This window comes from Pleurodeles waltl, chromosome 4_2, assembly GCF_031143425.1.
Source record: "Pleurodeles waltl isolate 20211129_DDA chromosome 4_2, aPleWal1.hap1.20221129, whole genome shotgun sequence".
In the NCBI taxonomy this organism is placed as follows: Eukaryota; Metazoa; Chordata; class Amphibia; order Caudata; family Salamandridae; genus Pleurodeles; species Pleurodeles waltl.
Genome location: NC_090443.1, coordinates 562448545 through 562467808, shown reverse-complemented (window position 1 = coordinate 562467808; position 19264 = coordinate 562448545). Strand labels below are relative to the sequence as shown.

At 48.4% G+C, this 19264-nt stretch overlaps 1 protein-coding gene across 2 annotated transcripts in view; it reads right to left on the bottom strand.

The window, feature by feature from the left end:
• KCNT2 (potassium sodium-activated channel subfamily T member 2) overlaps positions 1 to 19264 on the bottom strand; it is a 2196588-nt gene that overhangs the window by 147147 nt on the left and 2030177 nt on the right. The gene's annotated exons all lie outside the window — the stretch shown is intronic.

The window sequence follows — 19264 nt, the reverse complement described above, 5'->3', positions numbered from 1 at the left end:
AGACCAACACCAGCTGTATTATGAAAAATAATAGGGCCTGGCGGTGTTCTGCTGGTGGGCGCCACTTTGTCCTCCCATCCCGTCCCCTGCCAGAAGACCCCTTGGATACAGGTAAGTCAGGATTTCAACAGTGGAGGGGGGTGGGGGGTGTTGTGTGTGTGTGTGGAGGTGTGTGTGCATTTATGTGTGAGTGCATGAGTGAATGCGGGTATGTGTTTAGTGTTGTTTGCTTGTGTGTATGAAGGTGTTTGAGTTAATGTATGAAGGTGTGGGGGTGCGTGTATGAATGGAAATGTGAATGCGTGTCTGTGTATAAGTTTGGATGTGTGTGTGGATGTGTGCATGAATGAATGCATGCATGCGTGTATGTATGCATGTCTGTCTGTGTTGATGAGTGTGAGTCTGCGTGTGTGTGTGTATGGGGGAAGGTTGTAAAGGAGGGGGAGCGTGGATGAAATGGGGCGGGGGTGTCTGGGGAGTGGTGGGGGAAGGGGCCTCGTATCAGTGACAGGGAAGGAATTCCCTGTCACTGATAGGATTATGGCATTATGAATGCCACGAAAACCATGGAGGTAGGCAGGGTCATGATATCGCCGGTGGCAGAATAGCGGCCCCAGGCTGGAGATTGTTATCTCCAGCCCGGCGGCAGCTACCGCCATGGCGGTCGGAGTGGTAATGTCATAATGTGGCAGTAAGTAACGCCAGCCTGTTGGCGGTACTACTGCCACATTATCTCCGACCTCCGTGGTCATAATGACCCCCTTAATTACTAATCTGACTAATGGAAGTGTTGATCTAAAAGAACTGAAAGAACCAGGTGTTTGGGAAAAGGTTGGCAAAGGTTTTGCTTCAGTGGGAAATTGGCTCAGAAACATTTGAAATGGGATTCTAATGAAAATATTGCAGGGGATATTAGTTATCAAGGTTTGCCTAATTCGAATATGGGTGATGTGTAAATTGTGCAAAAGGATTACATTGAAGAAGTCAAAGAATGATCAGAGGAGGGAAGAAAGGAAAAAGGAAAAATTGTTCAGGGAAGATTAAAAAAGGGAACAAAAGTATGAAGGGATTGAATTGACAGAATTTTAGCTGATGCAACATTTTGTGAGTGATAGTTTAGTGTGATGACACATTTAGTCATCAGAGGAGAGATTGCTGGCACAGGAATTTTAATAAAAAATTATTAATGAGTGTTCATATATTCTGAGTAATGGATTTGCATAGAAAATGTAATACCGATAGAAAAATAATGCACGCATTTGAAAATGTGATCACAATGAGTGGCCACCAATGCTCACAAAGTGTACTTATTAATATGAAATGATGAGTATATGTTTGACTAATGTAGTAATGTGTCATATAAAGTGATATGTATTATGTATTAGCTTTATTAATTGTAGGCCTTAACTTAGCAGAGGTCTTGGCTTAGTTGTCAGGCCTCATGTCAAGCTGTATTTCTTAACGTTTAATAAAATGGCTGTCCTAGAGAGTTAAACTGTGATTTTCCATTGTATTGTGTAAATGTGCTCATAGCTAAAATGATGCTGTTCTTGCTAAATGTAACGTTTTGTGTGTAAACTGTGTACGACTGACTTTCTCAGGAGAAGAACAATTGAGACACTGACTGGAGTATAAGCTGCAACAATATTGTTACCTGATGAGCCCGATGATGAGGACATTGCAGGAGGAACCAATCAGTGACATGTGAATGGAGAGGTGGTAGAATTCATAGATTTAAAATGTTGGTTTTATTGGACAGAGTGCAAAGATGCGATCGGTTGACCAATAGGGACTTGGGAAGTAGTTTTAGAGAATTTAACTTAACGGGACTGCACCAAGAGGCGATAAGCCATTCTCTCTATTCTTCTTGAGGGTTTACCTCTATTCTTTCGAGTTGCTTAAAGACTTTGCGTTTCTGAACTGTGATGCTGAATCCTGATGCCTTGCTGACTGAACTGATGTCCTGATGACGAAGATTATTTTAGCTTGCCGATCCAATTGAGGAGAGGTATTATTGTAACCATGTGTTTGTTATACCTATTTGTTTTTCTTTCTAGGTACCAACTGCACTGTTTTGATAGAGTCATGGTCAGATGTTTTCCAAATTTGTGTTACTAAATTGTTTGCATGAAGCCCCACATATTGATGCTAATCTGATGTTAGATATGGATTTGCACCAATAAAAATCTGCCAATAGGGAATAATGTTTGATGAATTTCTCTGCTGAATCTAGATGTATGTGATATCTTTTGCACAATTGTTCTTGTTATTAAGTTGCACCGTAACCTTAGAATGTGTAAGTAGTACAAGCATTGATTAGATTGCGGTTCTTCCGTCGATTTGGACAGCCAGTGTTGTTTATGTATGTGTATCATTTGATTTTGAGGTTACTTTACATGATGCTAGCATTGTTAATTTAGGGAAAAAAATATTCTAACTTTTACTAAAAGGTGTGGCTATTTATGACTGAAAGGTCATGGTGTGTGACAATTACTGACTCCAATGATTATTAATGTCATTGATTATTGTTGATTATTGATATTGTCAATTGATTATCGATCTGCATGTAATAGAGTTATGGTGGAGTCATCTTAATTGCGAGTCAAAAGGTTCATCGACCTATTCGCGTCCCCTTGTAAGTTTATTTATTAAGGTCAGACGCGCTAACAAGGTAAGTAAAAAAAAAAATGCTATTAAATGTATGTTGTGTTTGTACTTGCGAGTGAGTGTGTATTTATGCAAGGGAGAGTGTGTGTAAGTGTGAATGACTGTATATGTGTGTTTGAGTGAAATTGAAGGTCAAAGGGCATGTGATGTCACTTCCGTCCCCCCTGGCATTTTGGTGAATTGACATTCATGAAGGTGTTCTGGGTGACTTGATACTTAGGCCCCAATGGTATGTAGTAGACACATTTTATACATGGTCTGTTTTATGGCCAAAAGTCTTGAACTAAATAGACTGGGTCGAGGTCATATGAGGCTCTGACGTTGTCATCTGCTTCGATCACTTATCAGGTCTGAGCCTGCCTTATTCTTTTGTGCCAGGTTTTTGTTAGACGTTTATAACTTGCATTATGTTTCATTTACCACAGCTAATTACAATGCAGTCTTCGTCCTTGGACCACCCTCTTGATTTCCACTGTTTGGACTACTCTGAAGTCTTTTGACCCGCAACCATTTTTTCAGTTTGAGCCGTGATCAAACTTTCGTTTGCAACATATCTACTGGTTTGCTAACTAAACATGTGACAACATTAATGATGCTATATTTCTTTTACCATTCAAGTTATGTCCGAGACTTCTGAAAGCCTGCTTAGTCAAAGTAAACTGACTATCTTTGAGACTAGCTGTTTACTGTGTCTTTTTGCTGTGGAAGATTTCCTTTTTCATTTCTTGAGGGACATGCATGCTCAGCCTGAGTGAATTTAATATGCTTTTGTGGGATAAAGAAACTATGAGAAACCCTGATTTGCCTAATAAGTCATGGTAGCGGTCTCTAGGGGCCAGATGCATCTAAGGGTTTTACCAGTTCTGTGTCTATGGGAAAATGTGTTTGTACACTTGGCCCTCAGGTATGTCTGCAAGGAATGCAAACAAATAGATTTATTACAAGATTTCTCTCAGCATGTGTGAGTGATTTAGGTTAACCTATGGATACACAACGTTCTATTTTTTGATACCGCGTTTTGGACTAGTGATCTACGATTTTCCTTATTTTAGCGGAGTTGGAATTGCATTCTTTTTTTTGTGAAATCGATGACTGTAGACATTTGTGTCATCTTCCTTTCTCTCTCATTATGGGCTTTTTTGATTTGGGTAATCTAAGATAGATTCTCCTCTTGGGACTCAAGAGAGAATTTAATGAGGATGAACTAATTGGCTTTAAAAAAAAAATCAATAACTTGAGTTTTTTCCACACCATAGATTATGTTTGTCTCTGGTATTCTCATGTCTGCCTGTTGATTTTGCGACCAGACTATCGCAGTCGTCGCTGTTTGACTATTGCTCTAGGCAAGACTACTGGTTTAAGGAGGACAGGGCTAATGTTTGCAGGTGACTATGCCAATCCTACAACATATCGCAGCTGTTGTCCCAACCCTCCCGTCTCACAAGCAGCACCTCACCAAAAACCAAAAACAGAAAAAGGTGATTTGTGGCAGCCTTTACGCATGGACTCAAGAATGTGATATCTCAGGAAGTGTTGTGGTTAAACGGAGATTAGCCCTTTCCCACATGAAAACTGCAATCTGCAATGAGTTGCATGAGCTGCAATGATTAGGATAATGAACAGTGTAAGAAACAGAATGGTAAATACAAGAGTCATTAATACAAGACCCCCACCATCTTGCAATTACATGTTATGACATGAGGTATGATATATGTCCTAATACCCTAGCATAATGAGCCTCACCTCTAACCTAAAAGAGAGCTAGATATGTTAAACCTAATCTGCCAGTGCCATGTCCATGAGAAGAGCCCCCCAACCCTTGTTACCTTGGAATGAGGTCTTAGCTCAGACTAAGTAGGGACACGAAGACTGGGTCAGCGTCAAGACGCCGTGTAGCATCGATAGCAGCGATGGCATCTGGTCAGAATCCCTCTGACTATCTGGTTAAGTGAGGAGTATTTATACAGATCTGCTTGGACCCCTGGCATAGGTCTGTTCCCAAACAATAGATAACAAGACATGCTTGGGATGGTAATTTATTTAAACAATTCCCTTGAAAGCGTGAAGAGGGAATGTATCTAATATGAACACCTACAGTTTGTTTATCTTTGTCGCTTGCTATTGACGCCTTAGCGCGGTGGCACTGCTAACACAAACTAAAACATGGGCCTAACTAAAAACAAGGCAGTCATCTTAAAATATTTAATTAAATAAATGGGCTAAAACAGAGCAAGGTAAGTAGGGTAAAAGTCACTAGGTGACGGGGGCACGAGTCTGCAAGCCAAAGGCTAAGCTAACTCCTGTATACCACTAAAACAAATTCACTACACCCTCTCTAGTGCCATAACAAGTATGACGCCATAATTCGATGCCACCAAAGGTGAATGAATCCAAATGCTAAAAATGCTCTGGACTAAAAAAGCTAAAAGCATAAAAACTAGATAAAAAATCACATTAAAAAAACGTGTTTAAATCAATAGCTAAAAAACATACAAAGAGATATAGGCCCTGATTCTAAGCTTGGCGGGCGGCGGTAGCCGCCCGCCAAGCGGGAACCGCCAGAAGACCGTACTGCGGTCAAAAGACCGCGGCGGTCATTCTGGGTTTCCCACTGGGCTGGCGGGCGACCGCCGAAAGTCCGCCCGCCAGCCCAGCGGGAAACACCCTTCCCACAAGGAAGCCGGATCAGAATGGAGCCGGCGGAGTGGGAAGGTGCGACGGGTGCAGTTGCACCCGTCGCGAATTTCAGTGTCTGCAAAGCAGACACTGAAATTCTTTGTGGGGCCCTCTTATGGGGGCCCCTGCAGTGCCCATGCCATTGGCATGGGCACTGCAGGGGCCCCCAGGGGCCCCACGACACCCCATACCGCCATCCTGTTCCTGGCGGGCGAACCACCAGGAACAGGATGGCGGTATGGGGTGTCAGAATCCCCATGGCGGCGCAGCAAGCTGCGCCGCCATGGCGGATTCCCATGGGCAGCGGAAAGTCGGCGGTACACCGCCGGCTTTCCGCTTCTGGCCGCGGCTGTACCGCCGCGGTCAGAATGCCCGGCGGAGCACCGCCAGCCTGTTGGCGGTGCTACCGCCAACCTCCGCCATGGCGGTATTTACCGCCAGGGTCAGAATGACCCCCATAATGTCGACATTGACAAGCACAGCAGGCCAAAGTAAGGGCAATAAATGTACACTTTGGATTTGGTGTAATAAGCCAATCATCAAATTGTCATGATCTTGAAGAGCATCTTCAAAGCCATTGAATGGAAATGACCTCAGGAAAGAGACCACATCGTCAGATGTTAGATCGATCACAGGATAGGCAGATGGATCCACGGAACAGTAGTGGGTAGTAGTCTCCTGTGCAGGTCCAGTGCAGGAGTGGCATCCTCCGTAGTGCCAAAAAGAGCAAGATCATTCATCAAGGGTGGCTCATAAGTGGCTTCGCGAATCAGCCTTAGTCTCAAGGGGCAAGACCGTGAATGAACCCTCATCGGGGACATCAGCAGTGTTTGGTCCACAGGAGGCACTGGCGTAACAGCAAGACACACTGTGGGCAAGTGTTCGCAGAGGCACCATAAACAGCGAAAGACTGGTTGCACGCACCATAGGAGTGGTCGGAATGACAATGACCAATCACGCTCTAATTCCTCCAGCAAGGAAGCATCGAGGACCTGAACCATGCGCTGACAGCACAGTTGAGCCGGTGACAGCGGCTCCATTGCTTTCCGTATCTGGAAAGACACAACTACTGTGAATCAGAAGAAATAGCAGCAGTATTCTGCCAATCAATGCTAAAATTATAGGAAAGCCACCAAACACACTTAAAAAGTTGCAGGTACCACAGCAGACGCCGACTTGGTGGCTGAGGTGCTGGCCTGGGTTCTGGACACCCTGGCCCGAGGGAAAGGACGGGGGAGGGGAAGGGAAGCGGTCAATGTTTGCCAGGAAAAGATTTTTAGACACACTGGGGCGGGAAGAGGGAGAGGGTTTGGGAGTGGAGGAAGAGGGAGTGGTTGTAGGAGGTGTCTGTCTACTGAGTTTGGGTGAAGGTGCATGGACTGGATGCTGATGTGAGCTGGATGGCTGGTGGGTGGGTGGGTGCTTGCATTTGTGTACTTTGGGGGGAGGGGTTACAGACACACTGGGAGAGGACACAGCGGACGTGTGCAAGGATGTGGGGGTGGAGACTGCCGTGAGGGGTGAGTAGTGATGGGCATGCTGGTGGTGGAGGTAGTGGATGAGGATGTAGTGCATGCAGGTGTGAGTGGAGACGATACTGGGAGGGAGGTGGACAAGGAGGAGGACGGGGACACAGTGGAGGCAGTGGATGTTGGTGTGTCTGCAGTGGGATGGTGCTTGTGTGAGTGTCTGTGGGATGATGTGTGGTGCTTGTGTTTGCCTGAGCCACTTCTGTGTGTTGATTTGGGTGAATGCTGGTCTGAAGGTGTGCTTGGGATAGGCTGGGATTGAGGGGATTGGGACTCAGCAGAGGAAGTTGGAGGGGGGAGGCTAGAGACAGGGTCAATGGCTGCCATCAGTGCAGAGGCCAGAGCCTGAAATATTCTCTGGTGGGCTGCCACGCCAGAGTGAATGCCCTCCAGGTATGCATTTCTTTGATGCAAATGCCTCTCGACACCCTAGATGGCATTCGGAATGGTTGACTGCCCAACAGTGCGGGATCTTTGGAGGTCAGTAGCCTCCGACTGAGGGCAGCAGGGCTGACTGGGACAGGGCCTGAGGTGCCTGGGGCGAAGGAGATACCCACCCTCCTGGGTGAGCGGGCACGGGAAACACTCTGAGGGGCTGCTGGGAGGGTGGTGCTGGTAGGAAGGGTGGCGGCTGTACCTGTTGTTGGGGTGGGCACAGAGGTGTCCACCACCACCAGGGAGCTTCCATCAGAAGAGGAGTCGCTGTCTGTGGTCTCCCCTCCTGTCCCCATTGTGGTGCTCCCCTCGCCCTCCGTCCCACTGGTGCCCTCACCACCGGTGAATTCGGCCTCCAGGCCCATGTGGGATGCAGCTCCCTCCATCGCCAGTGCCTCTGCTCTTTCACCAGATTATGCTAATGCACACAAGGATAGGGTGACAAAACAAAAAGGGGGGAGAGAAAGAGGATACACTTGGTCAATGCCAGCAACACCACTACCGGAGCATCCCTACGCACTAGGCTATGCCCAACCATTTACTAAGATAGTGGCCAGCCCATCGGGTACAATGCCTAACGCCATTGGCTGCACAACTGAAACCCACAGGACCCTGCGCAGTAGTAGATGCCCACTAACACTATTGGGCCAGGAGTGCTTCAGAGCCTGCCCAACAAGAGACCTACCGTGCCATCTTCGCCCTGGCCCAGGGGCACCCATAGCCCACATCCCCCACCCAGGTACCTCTTAACGCGCGCAAAGTCAGAATTCTGAATCTGTACTCACCCCCTTGTGGCTGCTGTGATGCCTTCAAGCACCCATCGAACTCCGGAAAAGCCACCGCCAGGATGCAGAATATCAAGGGGGTCATGGTGCGATGGGCACCCCTTCCTTCGCCATCTTCTTTGCCCAGTGGTGCAGGTCCTCCCACCTCTTGCAGCAGTGGGTGCTCTGCCTGTCAAAGACCTCCAGGGTCCGCACCTCCTTGGCAATGGCACACCAATACCCTTTTTCTGGTGGGCGCTGACCTGCATGGAAAAGACAGCAGAAAAGGGAATTAGTCAACCGTCCGGACCGTCACACTCATGGCCCACCATATCCCTCCCATCCCCTGACGCACATACATTGACCACCTTATATGCAGCACTCTGGCCAGGACGCCGCTGCCCCCCCTACATGTGGCTTACATACACAGCACTGCATACATTCATGGCCCACGCATCATGCTCACAGTGTACTCACCTGTTTGTCTGGAGGACCGTAGAGTAACATGTACTGGGGTAGGACCCCATCCACCAGTTTCTCCAACTCCTCCGCAGTGAAGGCAGGGGCCCTTTCCCCAGACACATGAGCCATTGTCGCTTCCAGTCACAGGTCACAGCAGCACTTGCAGTGTAGGTCCTCTCCTGTTGAAGGTCAGGTAGCAAATGAGTGAACAGATTTAAAATGGTGGTGAAGTCCACAGCGGTGCGTACCGTCACTGCCAGCGTACATCGCCATTGGCTCCTGGAACCCATAGGGCCCACTGATAACCAATGCGAAGTTGCGCAGTGGTCTTCGACCGCCTACCGCAACGGTGCACAACGCCAGCGCAATTACCTAATTTCCACTTGTCCCTCCTCACAGGTCAGGCAGCCGCCATTTCAGGGGGCACATTGCATGGCACCTAACCGCGTCACAGCAGACATTGGCACAGCAACTAATTGTCGGATTCACATCTTGTTTCTGTAAAGTAAACAAATCATCATTAGTGCAATAGATGTAGGAATATGACCCTCTGCTTACTGTTTTCTTCCACGGCATCCTCCAGTGTACAGAAACCTGGTGGACCTTGCGACAATGGAGGACAGACACATTATCATAACCTACAGACTTGATGGTGCCACAATTCAAGAACTGTGTGTACAATTGGAGCCAGACCTGATGTCAGCTATCCGCCAGCCCACATATATCCCCCCTCTAGAGCAGGTCCTGTCAGTGCTCCATTTCCTGCCTAGTGGTTCCTTCCAAACCACAGTGGCCATGGCATCAGGGATGTCTCAGCCAATGTTCTCCAACATGTTGGCCAGAGTGTTGTCAGCCCTGCTGAAACACATACACAGCTACATCGGGTTCCCCCAGGTGGAGGATTTGGCCACAGTGAAAGCTGACTTTTATGCCCTGGGACATATCCCCAACATCATTGGTGCCATTGATGGTACACATGTGGCATTTGTCCCCCCCCCCCGGAGAAATGAACGAGAGTTAAGGAATAGAAAAAGCTATCACTGTGCAGATAGTGTGTTTGGCGGACCAGTACATCTCCCATGTGAATGCCAAATATCCTGGCTCTGTGCATGACGCCTTTATCTTGAGGAATAGCAGCATCTCATATGTGATGGGCTAACTCCAGAGGCAGCGGGTGTGGCTAATAGGTGAGCCCGAGGTCCCGACACATTATAAGTAGGTAACTGGGTATGGGTATGGGGTTGTCCCTAAGGGGTAGTGTGTGTCTAACAGTTGTCCCTCGATATTTGCTGGTGACTCTGGCTACTGACCCCAGTGAGGAATGCCAGGACAAGGGCAGAGGAATGTTACAATGAGGCACATTGGCTTACAAGGAGGATTATTGAAAGGACCTTCGGCCTCCTGAAGGCCAGGTTCCGGTGCCTCCAGCTGACAGGTGGCTCCCTGTACTACTCACCCAAGAAGGTGTGCCAGATCATTGTTGCATGTGGCATGTTGCATAACCTGACCTTGAGACGCCAGGTGCCTTTTCTGCAGGAGGATGTGCCTGGAGATGGTCTTGTGGCAGCGGTGGACAATGAGGAAGAGGAGGCAGAGGTAGAAGATGTTGACAACAGAAGCACTATAATTCAGCAGTACTTCCAGTGACACACAGGTAAGACACTGTAAGTTCACTTTACATTTCAGTTTTCTGTTGGACATTGTACATGTCAGCCTGTTTCCCTCTGTCTATGGCCACTCACTGTACCCTTTGGCATCTCTATTTTCAGATCTCTGTGCCCCACTCTGGCCTCGCTATGTGTACTGCTGCCCACCAAAGGTCATTCCAAAGTATATTTCACTGTACATTTGAGTTGCAATGCTTTGATAATGTTGTACTAATACAGCTAATGTGGATCATTTGGCAGACTCCAGATTAGTATTTGTTCCAAGTGTGTTTATTTAAATGCTCATACGTAGAGGGGGATGTGCAATGGGCTGGGCTGATGGTGGAGGAAATTCCATGGTAGAGTCCTGTCTCTTGGTATCACAGGTGCATTGTCCAATGGGGCATAGGAAGGGGAGTAATGGCAGTTCAAGGTGGACAGAGTGGGACAGAAGGGTGACAATCAGGAGAGTCTTATTTCCTGGCGGGGGTCTTGGCAATGTTCTCTGGCATCTGCCTGGATCACAGGGACCGTTTGCGGGGTGGTTCTCCTTCTGCAGGGGGTGGGGTGCTGGTGGCCAGTTGTTCCTGTGGAGGAGCCTCCTGTCCACTAGCGCCGGTGGAGGTGGAAGGCTATTTATCGGTTTGGCTAGTGTCAGGCACCCGTTGTTGTGCCACTGCCTCCCTCATGGTCTTGCCCATGTCAGCCAGCACCCCTGCAATTGTGACCAGGATGGTGTAGATGTTTTTTAGGTCATCCCTGATCCCCAGGTACTGTCCCTCCTGCAGATGCTGGGTCTCCTGCAACTTGGCCAGTACCTGGCCCATTGTCTCCTGGGAATGGCGGTATGCTCGTAGGATGTTGGAGAGTGCCTCATGGAGAGTGGGTTCCCTGGGCCTGTCCTCCCCGTCGCACAACAGTCCTCCCAGCTTCCCTGTTGTCCTGTGCCTCTGTCCCCTGAACCGTGTGCCCACTGCCACTGACCCCAGGTCCCTGATTGTCCTGGGTTTGTGGGGTCACCTGGGGTCCCTGTAGAGGTGGACACACTGCTGATTGACGTGTCCTGGGGACAGTGGCATGGGCCCGCTGGGTGGGTGCTGTGGTGGTGTTTCCTGAGTGGGGAGGCTCTGTGGTGGGTTGAGGCTGTGACAGGGGAACCGACTGTCCAGAGGTCCCGGATGGGCCAGGTTGGTCATCCTGATCCAGGTGTGCAGAGCTGCTGACGTTACTGTGGTTCTCTTCAGGGGGGACTGGATGAGGCTGGCACCTCTTCTCCGGTGACGTTGAGTAGGGGTCCTGTGGGGATGCAAATGCAGTGTTATTGTATCTGCATGTGCCATCTTGTGCATGGGTGTGTTTCCCTGTATGATTGTGATTTCCCTGTCAGCTTGGCCTTGTGTGAGTGGTGATTTTATGGGCTGGGTGAGTCTCTCTACTGGGCATACTGTGGTGATGGGTGTCCATGCAGGTCTGTGTTGGGGGTCCATGCATTGGTGTTACATGGAGGGCTTGGTATTGGGATGGGTGGGTTGTGATGGTGGGGTATGTGTGAGGTGGTGGAGTAATGGGGGTAGGAGTTTGTGATGTCATGCAGGTAGGGTGGGGGGGATAAAGTAGTAAAAATTTGACTTACCAGAGTCCAGTCCCTCAGGATGCATTATTGCCAAGACTTGCTCCTCCCATGTTGTTAGTTGTGGGGGAGGAGGAGGGGTTCCACCACCAGTCCTCTGTACTGCTACCTTGCAACCACGGAACGCACATTCCCCCGTAGGTCGTTCCACCTCTTCCTAATGTCATCCCTTGTTCTGGGGTGCTGTCCCACGGCATTGACCCTGTCCACGATTCTCCGCCATAGCTCCATCTTCCTAGCAATGGAAGTCTGCTGCACTTGTGATCCGAATAGCTGTGGCTCTACCCGGATGATTTCCTCCACCATGACCCTCAGCTCCTCCTCTGAAAACCTGGGGTGTCTTTGGGGTGCCATGGGTGTTGTGTGAGTGATATGTAAGGATGTGTGGGGTGATGTGTTGGGGTGTATGCTGAGATGTGCATGAATGGTGTATGGGTGATGGTGTTCTGTAGCTCAGATTGAGTGGGTGCTCCTGGCTTGTGTCTCTCTGTGTTAGCAATCTTGTTTTTCATTGAAAGGGTTGTGGGCAATGTGGATGTGTGTTTTACAGTGGTGTGAGTGTGTAGGTGTGGTGTGTTTATATGTGTCAGGTGTGTGTAGTTTGAATTGTCCAAGGTGGTGGTATTTTGTAAATGTGTTTGTATTTTGAGCGCAGTGGTGTGTACCGCCAATGGTTTACTGTGTTTGAAAGACCGCCGCAGTGATTTGTGGGCTGTGATACTGTGGGTGTATTCCTGTTGGCGTAACGGTGTAGGTTTTGCTATCGCCAGTTCATCACTGACCTTTGGGCTGGCGGACTTGTGTGGGTGTCTGTATAGTGGCGGAATTCTCTGTGTGGGTCATACTACCTGTAGCGGAATACCGCCGCAGGCACAGTATGTTGGCGGCCGTCAGCGCAGCAGTAGGTGGCATTTTCCGCCACGGTTGTAATGAGGGCCTATGTTTGTTAGGGAATAAATCCTTTTGGACAGAGTGTTCATGCTGTTATCGACAACTGCTAAAGCCTCTTCTAAGTTTCCCTTATCTATTTGCCTTAGATGCACAGCAGCTTCTTATCTGAGAAAGCTTGAAGATCTCATTATACATAGTATAGATTAATCTTTTAGAGCGTGGCTTTCTAGGACCTAGCTAAAAGTCCTGTAAGTCTACATCTTCAGAAAGAGTGTTAAGATGTCCCTTAACTGGGGCTAATGTGTTAGACTGTACCCTTTGTTGGCACAGTTTACCCGCACTTTATGTTGTAACTATACCCGTGTGTTGACCCTAGACGAAGCAAGGGTCTGGCAGGCTAATCTTGAACCCCCTGAGGAATTCAAAAAACATGCCTGACATCCATTGGTGTCTATTGGCCAAATCAACTACCCGCTGGGACTTGAAAGTGAAGAGTTATAGGTACCAGGCTGAACCTTTGCATCTAGCTCTTCCTCGCTGACATTCAGGAAGAATTGCCAATCATTAAAATTTGACGGTGTGGGGATACTGGGCGTGTTTGTTTCTTTTATTTTTGCTTACCCCAGACAGGATGCCTGTTGAATGGTGTCATTTAAAAAGATAATTTGCACTGGAAACAGGCATCCTCTAAATAAAGCTTCTCTACCCGGCATTTGCCATTCTTGTGTTCCCCATACACTTTTTAAATCAATAGTGTTCTTCCAGTATTTGTAACCTTCAACTGCAAGACGGGAAACAAAGGATTCTGAATAAATCAGCTTTGTATCGGTTAGCAAAATGTTCCTAATTTTGGAAGGAAATAACTTGAAATAATATGACTCAGGATGTTTTGTGCCATGCCCAGAAAAATAAGTGAATTGATCTGTGTAATGTTTTGGGCTTCCCATTGGTGGTGTTGAACAGTGTCCCACTGTGTATAGTTAAGTACTGGTCTGTGTCTAGTGGCATGGTGCAGGTAGTAATGTCCCCAGTTATTGTAACAGAACATTTCCCCATAATTCATTGTGGGGCATATTTATACTCCGTTTGCGCCGAATTCGACGCAAAACTAACTCCATATTTATACTTTGGCGTTAGACGCGTCTAGCGCCAAAGTTCATGGAGTTAGCGTTATTTTTTTGCGTGAACACCTTCCTTGCGTTAATGAGATGCAAGGTAGGCGTTCCCGTCTTAAAAAATGACTCCCAGACATGTGCGTGGTATTTATACTCCCGGGCAAAAATCACGCCCGGGAGTGGGCGGGGCAAAAAACCCCGCATTTGCGCCTCTTTTTAACGCCTGGGTCAGGGCAGGTGTTAAGGGACCTGTGGGCTCAGAATGAGCCCAGAGGTGCCCTCCCCTGCCCCCAGGGACACCCCCTGCCACCCTTGCCCACCCCAGGAGGACACCCAAGGATGGAGGGACCCATCCCAGGGAAGAAAAGGTAAGTTGTGGTAAGTATTTTTTTTTTTTTTTGTGGCATGGGGGGCCTGATTTGTGCCCCCCTACATGCCACTATGCCCAATGACCATGCCCAGGGGACACAAGTCCCCTGGGCATGGCCATTGGGCAAGGGGGCATGACTCCTGTCTTTGCTAAGACAGGAGTCATGTTAATGGCGTCTGGGCGCCCCAAAAAAATGGCGCAAATCGGGTTAAGACGATTTTTTTTGACTCAGCCTGACTTGCCCCATTTTGGGACGCCCAAACGCCATTTTTCCCTACGCCGGCGCTGCCTGGTGTACGTCGTTTTTTTTCACGCACACCTGGCAGCGCCGGTCGGCTAACGCCGGCTAACGCCATTCAATAAATACGGCGCCCGCATGGCGCTTCAGAATGCCGTTAGCCGGCGCTAATTTTTTTGCTGCAAAACTGCGTTAGCGCAGTTTTGCGTCAAAAAGTATAAATATGGCCCTGTATGTCTATATACATCATCACTTTCAAATACCAAAAAGTGCTTCATTTCAGTTAACATAGAATCAACTATCTGGACATTCTAATTATCAGATACAACACCAGCTGTGATTACATCTGTCATAGAAATTTTGAATACATAGGGAATGACCTCAGTAGGCCCATTTATATTGAATGGAACTTTGTCCCACACAATCCCATTAGGAATTGGTATAGCTGAAATGTTCTGAAGGGACAAGTCTCTTCGGACTTTCTGTAAGGAATGATATGGAGTTGAGACTTGATCCACGAGCTCAACTGAGGAGCGTTCTGCAAGTTAATGACCATTTATAAGTAAAAAGAAAACAGTCACGAAACCAATCCATAAAAGCAATGCAAAAACATATCAAGCAGAACCATAAATAGTTTTATGGGTGAGTTAAATAGTTATGTTTAAGCCATAGGTACAGCTCATGTGTCTTTGAAGCATCTTCAATTACTGGAGTGGATGAGTCTGAAGAAAAATCATCAATTTCGATGAAATACCCAGAGGCAGTCTCTGCAAACGCAGGAGCAGGTGCATTACTGGTGGATGTATCCTCTTCACGTGGAGGCTCATAGTAGATGGTGTTGTCAGTTTGTGTAGTGTTGGTGTAGAGAACAGTCAAATCTTGGACAGGTGCCGTCGTTTACATGGTAACTGGAAAGAGCAAGAGCACATTTTCTGCCCTCCCCATGGTCGAGGAGGTATTTGTAGCATCGTTGGATATGCTTGTGTAGTCATAAGTAGTGTTGTTATTTCTGCTTTGAAGAGGTATATCCTGTTGGGTAGTGAGAGGGGACTGTGAACTACCCAAGGGACCTCTGGGTCTACTGTGCCGGATCGGCCACATGGTGAAGTTTGACGTTGTCAACGGAAATTAATCTTTTTCCTTTGGAACCAGGTAGCGGTGGTATGATGATCGTTCTGGTACCTTGTACTCCCAGGACTGGGAACGGTACTCTGTAAGATGGACCGAATTACTTCTTCACATCGATCTTCTCACGTACCAGATCACCAACTTTAGGAATCTTGCCAGTGGAAGTTGTTGGTAAATCCCTTATTCCTAATGTGGCACCACTGGTGGATGATTTATCATCATGAAATTGCTGAAGGTCCTGTAAAACAGTGAGACGTTCATGTATGTCAAAAGGTGTGTCTGCTGCCACCAAACCAGGGCCATCAAGATCTGGGACATACATAGTGTAGGAAGTTGGCTCTGTATGTACTATTTCAAAGTAAGAAATAGCATGCACAGAGTCCAAGGGTTACCCTTAGAGGTACGATAGTGGCAAAAAGAGATAATTCTAATGCTCTATTTTGTGGTAGTGTGGTCGAGCAGTAGGCTTATCAGAGGATAGTGTTAAGCATTTGTTGTACACACACAGGCAATAAATGAGGAACACACACTCAAAGACAATTCCAGGCCAATAGGTTTTTGTATAGAAAATTATCTTTTCTTAGTTTATTTTAAGAACCACAGGTTCAAGATTTACAATCAATACTTCAAATGAAAGGTATTTCACTCAGGTATCATAGGAACTTTGAATCAGCAAAATAGCATGTACAGTTTTCACAAAAATTGCAATAAGCTATTTTAAAACTAGACACTGCAAATTTCAACACTTCCTGGGGGAGGTAAGTATTTGTTAGTTTTGTAGGTAAGTAAACCACCTACAGGGTTAAAAGTTGGGTCCAAGGTAGCCCACCGTTGGGGGTTCAGGGCAACCCCTAAGGTACCACACCAGCAGCTCAGGGCCAGTCAGGTGCAGAGGTCAAAGTGGTGCCCAAAACACATAGGTTTCAATGGAGAAGGGGGTGCCCCGATTCCAGTCTGCCAGCAGGTAGGTACCCGCGTCTTCAGAGGGCAGACCAGGGGGGTTTTGTAGGGCACTGGGGGGGACACAAGTCAGCACAAAAAGTACACCCTCAGCAGCACGGGGGCGGCCGGGTGCAGAGTGCAAACAGGTGTCGGGTTTGAAATGGAGTTTAATGGGAGACCCGGGGGTCTCTTCAGCGAAGCAGGCAGGCAAGGGGGGGGGGGGCTCCTCGGGGTAGCCACCACCTGGGCAAGGGAGAGGGCCACCTGGGGGTCGCTTCTGCACTGGAGGTCGGATCCTTCAGGTCCTGGGGGCTGCGGGTGCAGTGTCTTTACCAGGTGTCGGGTTCTTATAAGCAGGCAGTCGCGGTCAGGAGGAGCCTCTGGATTCCCTATGCAGGCGTCGCTGGGGGGGCTAAAGGGGGTCAACTCTGGATACTCACAGGGTCGCAGTCACCGGGGAGTCCTCCCTGTAGTGTTGTTTCTCCGCAGGTCGGGCCGGGGGCGTCGGGTGCAGAGTGGAAAGTCTCACGCTTCCGGCGGGAAACGTGCAGTCCTTTAAAGTTTGTTTCTTTGTTGCAAAGTTGTTTCTTCTTTGGAGCAGAGCCGCTGTCCTCGGGAGTTCTTGGTCCTTTTAGATGCAGGGTAGTCCTCTGAGGCTTCAGAGGTCGCTGGACCCTGGGGGACGCGTCGCTGGTGCCGTTTTTCTTGAAGTGGGGAGACAGGCCGGTAGGGCTGGGGCCAAGGCAGTTGGTGTCTCTGTCTTCTCTGCAGGGCTTTCAGGTCAGCAGTCCTTCTTCGTCCTAGGTTACAGGAATCTATCTTGCTAGGTTCTGGGAGCCCCTAAATACTCAATTTAGGGGGGTGTTTAGGTCTGGGGGGTTAGTAGCCAATGACTACTTGTCCTGAGGGTGGCTACACCCTCTTTGTGCCTCCTCCCTGAGGGGAGGGGGGCACATCCCTAATCCTATTGGGGGAATCCTCCATCTGCAAGATGGAGGATTTCTAAAAGTCAGAGTCACCTCAGCTCAGGACACCTTAGGGGTTGTCCTGACTGGCCAGTGACTCCTCCTTGTTTTTCTCATTATCTCCTCCGGCCTTGCCGCCAAAAGTTGGGCCGTGGCCGGAGGGGGCGGGCATCTCCACTAGCTGGAGTGCCCTGTGGCGCTGTAACAAAGGGGGTGAGCCTTTGAGGCTCACCTCCAGGTGTTACAGTTCCTGCAGGGGGAGGTGAGAATCACCTCCACCCAGTACAGGCTTTGTTACTAGCCACAGAGTGACAAAGGCACTCTCCCCATGTGGCCAGCAACATGTCTGGTGTGTGGCAGGCTGGCAAAACTAGTCAGCCCACACTGGAAGTCGGGTATGTTTTCAGGGGGCATCTCTAAGATGCCCTCTGGGGTGTATTTCACAATAAAATGTACACTGACATCAGTGTGCATTTATTGTGCTGAGAAGTTTGATACCAAACTTCCCAGTTTTCAGTGTAGCCATTATGGTGCTGTGGAGTTCGTGTTTGACAGACTCCCAGACCATATACTCTTATGGCTACCTTGCACTTACAATGTCTAAGGTTTTGCTTAGACACTGTAGGGGCATAGGGCTCATGCACCTATGCCCTCACCTATGGTATAGTGCACCCGGCCTTAGGGCTGTAGAGGCCTGCTAGAGGGGTGACTTATCTATGCCATAGGCAGTGTGAGGTTGGCATGGCACCCTGAGGGGAGTGCCATGTCGACTTAGTCATTTTCTCCCCACCAGCACACACAAGCTGGCAAGCAGTGTGTCTGTGCTGAGTGAGGGGTCCCCAGGGTGGCATAAGACATACTGCAGCCCTTAGAGACCTTCCCTGGCATCAGGGCCCTTGGTACCAGGGGTACCAGTTACAAGGGACTTACCTGGATGCCAGGGTGTGCCAATTGTGGAAACAAAGGTACAAGTTAGGGAAAGAACACTGGTGCTGGGGCCTGGTTAGCAGGCCTCAGCACACTTTCAAATCATAACTTGGCATCAGCAAAGGCACAAAGTCAGGGGATAACCATGCCAAGGAGGCATTTCCTTACACATTTGTATCCCAAAGAGAACCTCATAGGGAGTGCGTCCCCCCAAGGACCGTCTTGGCACATTATTCAGAGCTTTCCGGACCCCATAAAGGTGATGAAGCCAGCTGCGGCCAGAACCTAATACTCTATCTGTTAATGACTGCTTTAGATCACGGTTCCGCTTCTCCACAACCGAATTTCCCTCGGGATGGTATGCGAGGAGTAATGGAATTCAACACCTATCATCCCCATGCTGTCCCTGAATGGCTTAGAGGCAAATACAGGGCTGTGTACCTGGATCATTGCGGTCCACTCCAACTGCATATGTACCGATAAAGATCAGCAAGTCTTTTATAACAGTTCGAGCGTCAGCCGACCGCTGTGGCCAGACCCACAGAATCTACAGTAACTAAGATGTATTTGTATGCACCATCAGGTTGGAGTGGACCGCAATGATCCAGGTACACACATTGTACTGGCCTGCTGGACACTAAGTGGGATGTCTGCAGTGGGCGTTTCATGTTTGAGCCCTTGATTTGCTGCCAAATGTCACAACAAGGACATATTGTTTTGTCTGTTTGCATAGACCTGGCTACCAGAACTGTTTCTGTAAGAGTGTTACTGTGGCCGAGACACCAGCATGAGCAGAAGTGACACCGTCATGCGCTGCTCTTATTAGATCTAATCTCTGGTCTTGATTGGGGATGCTCTATCTCCAATCTCAGGAATTGT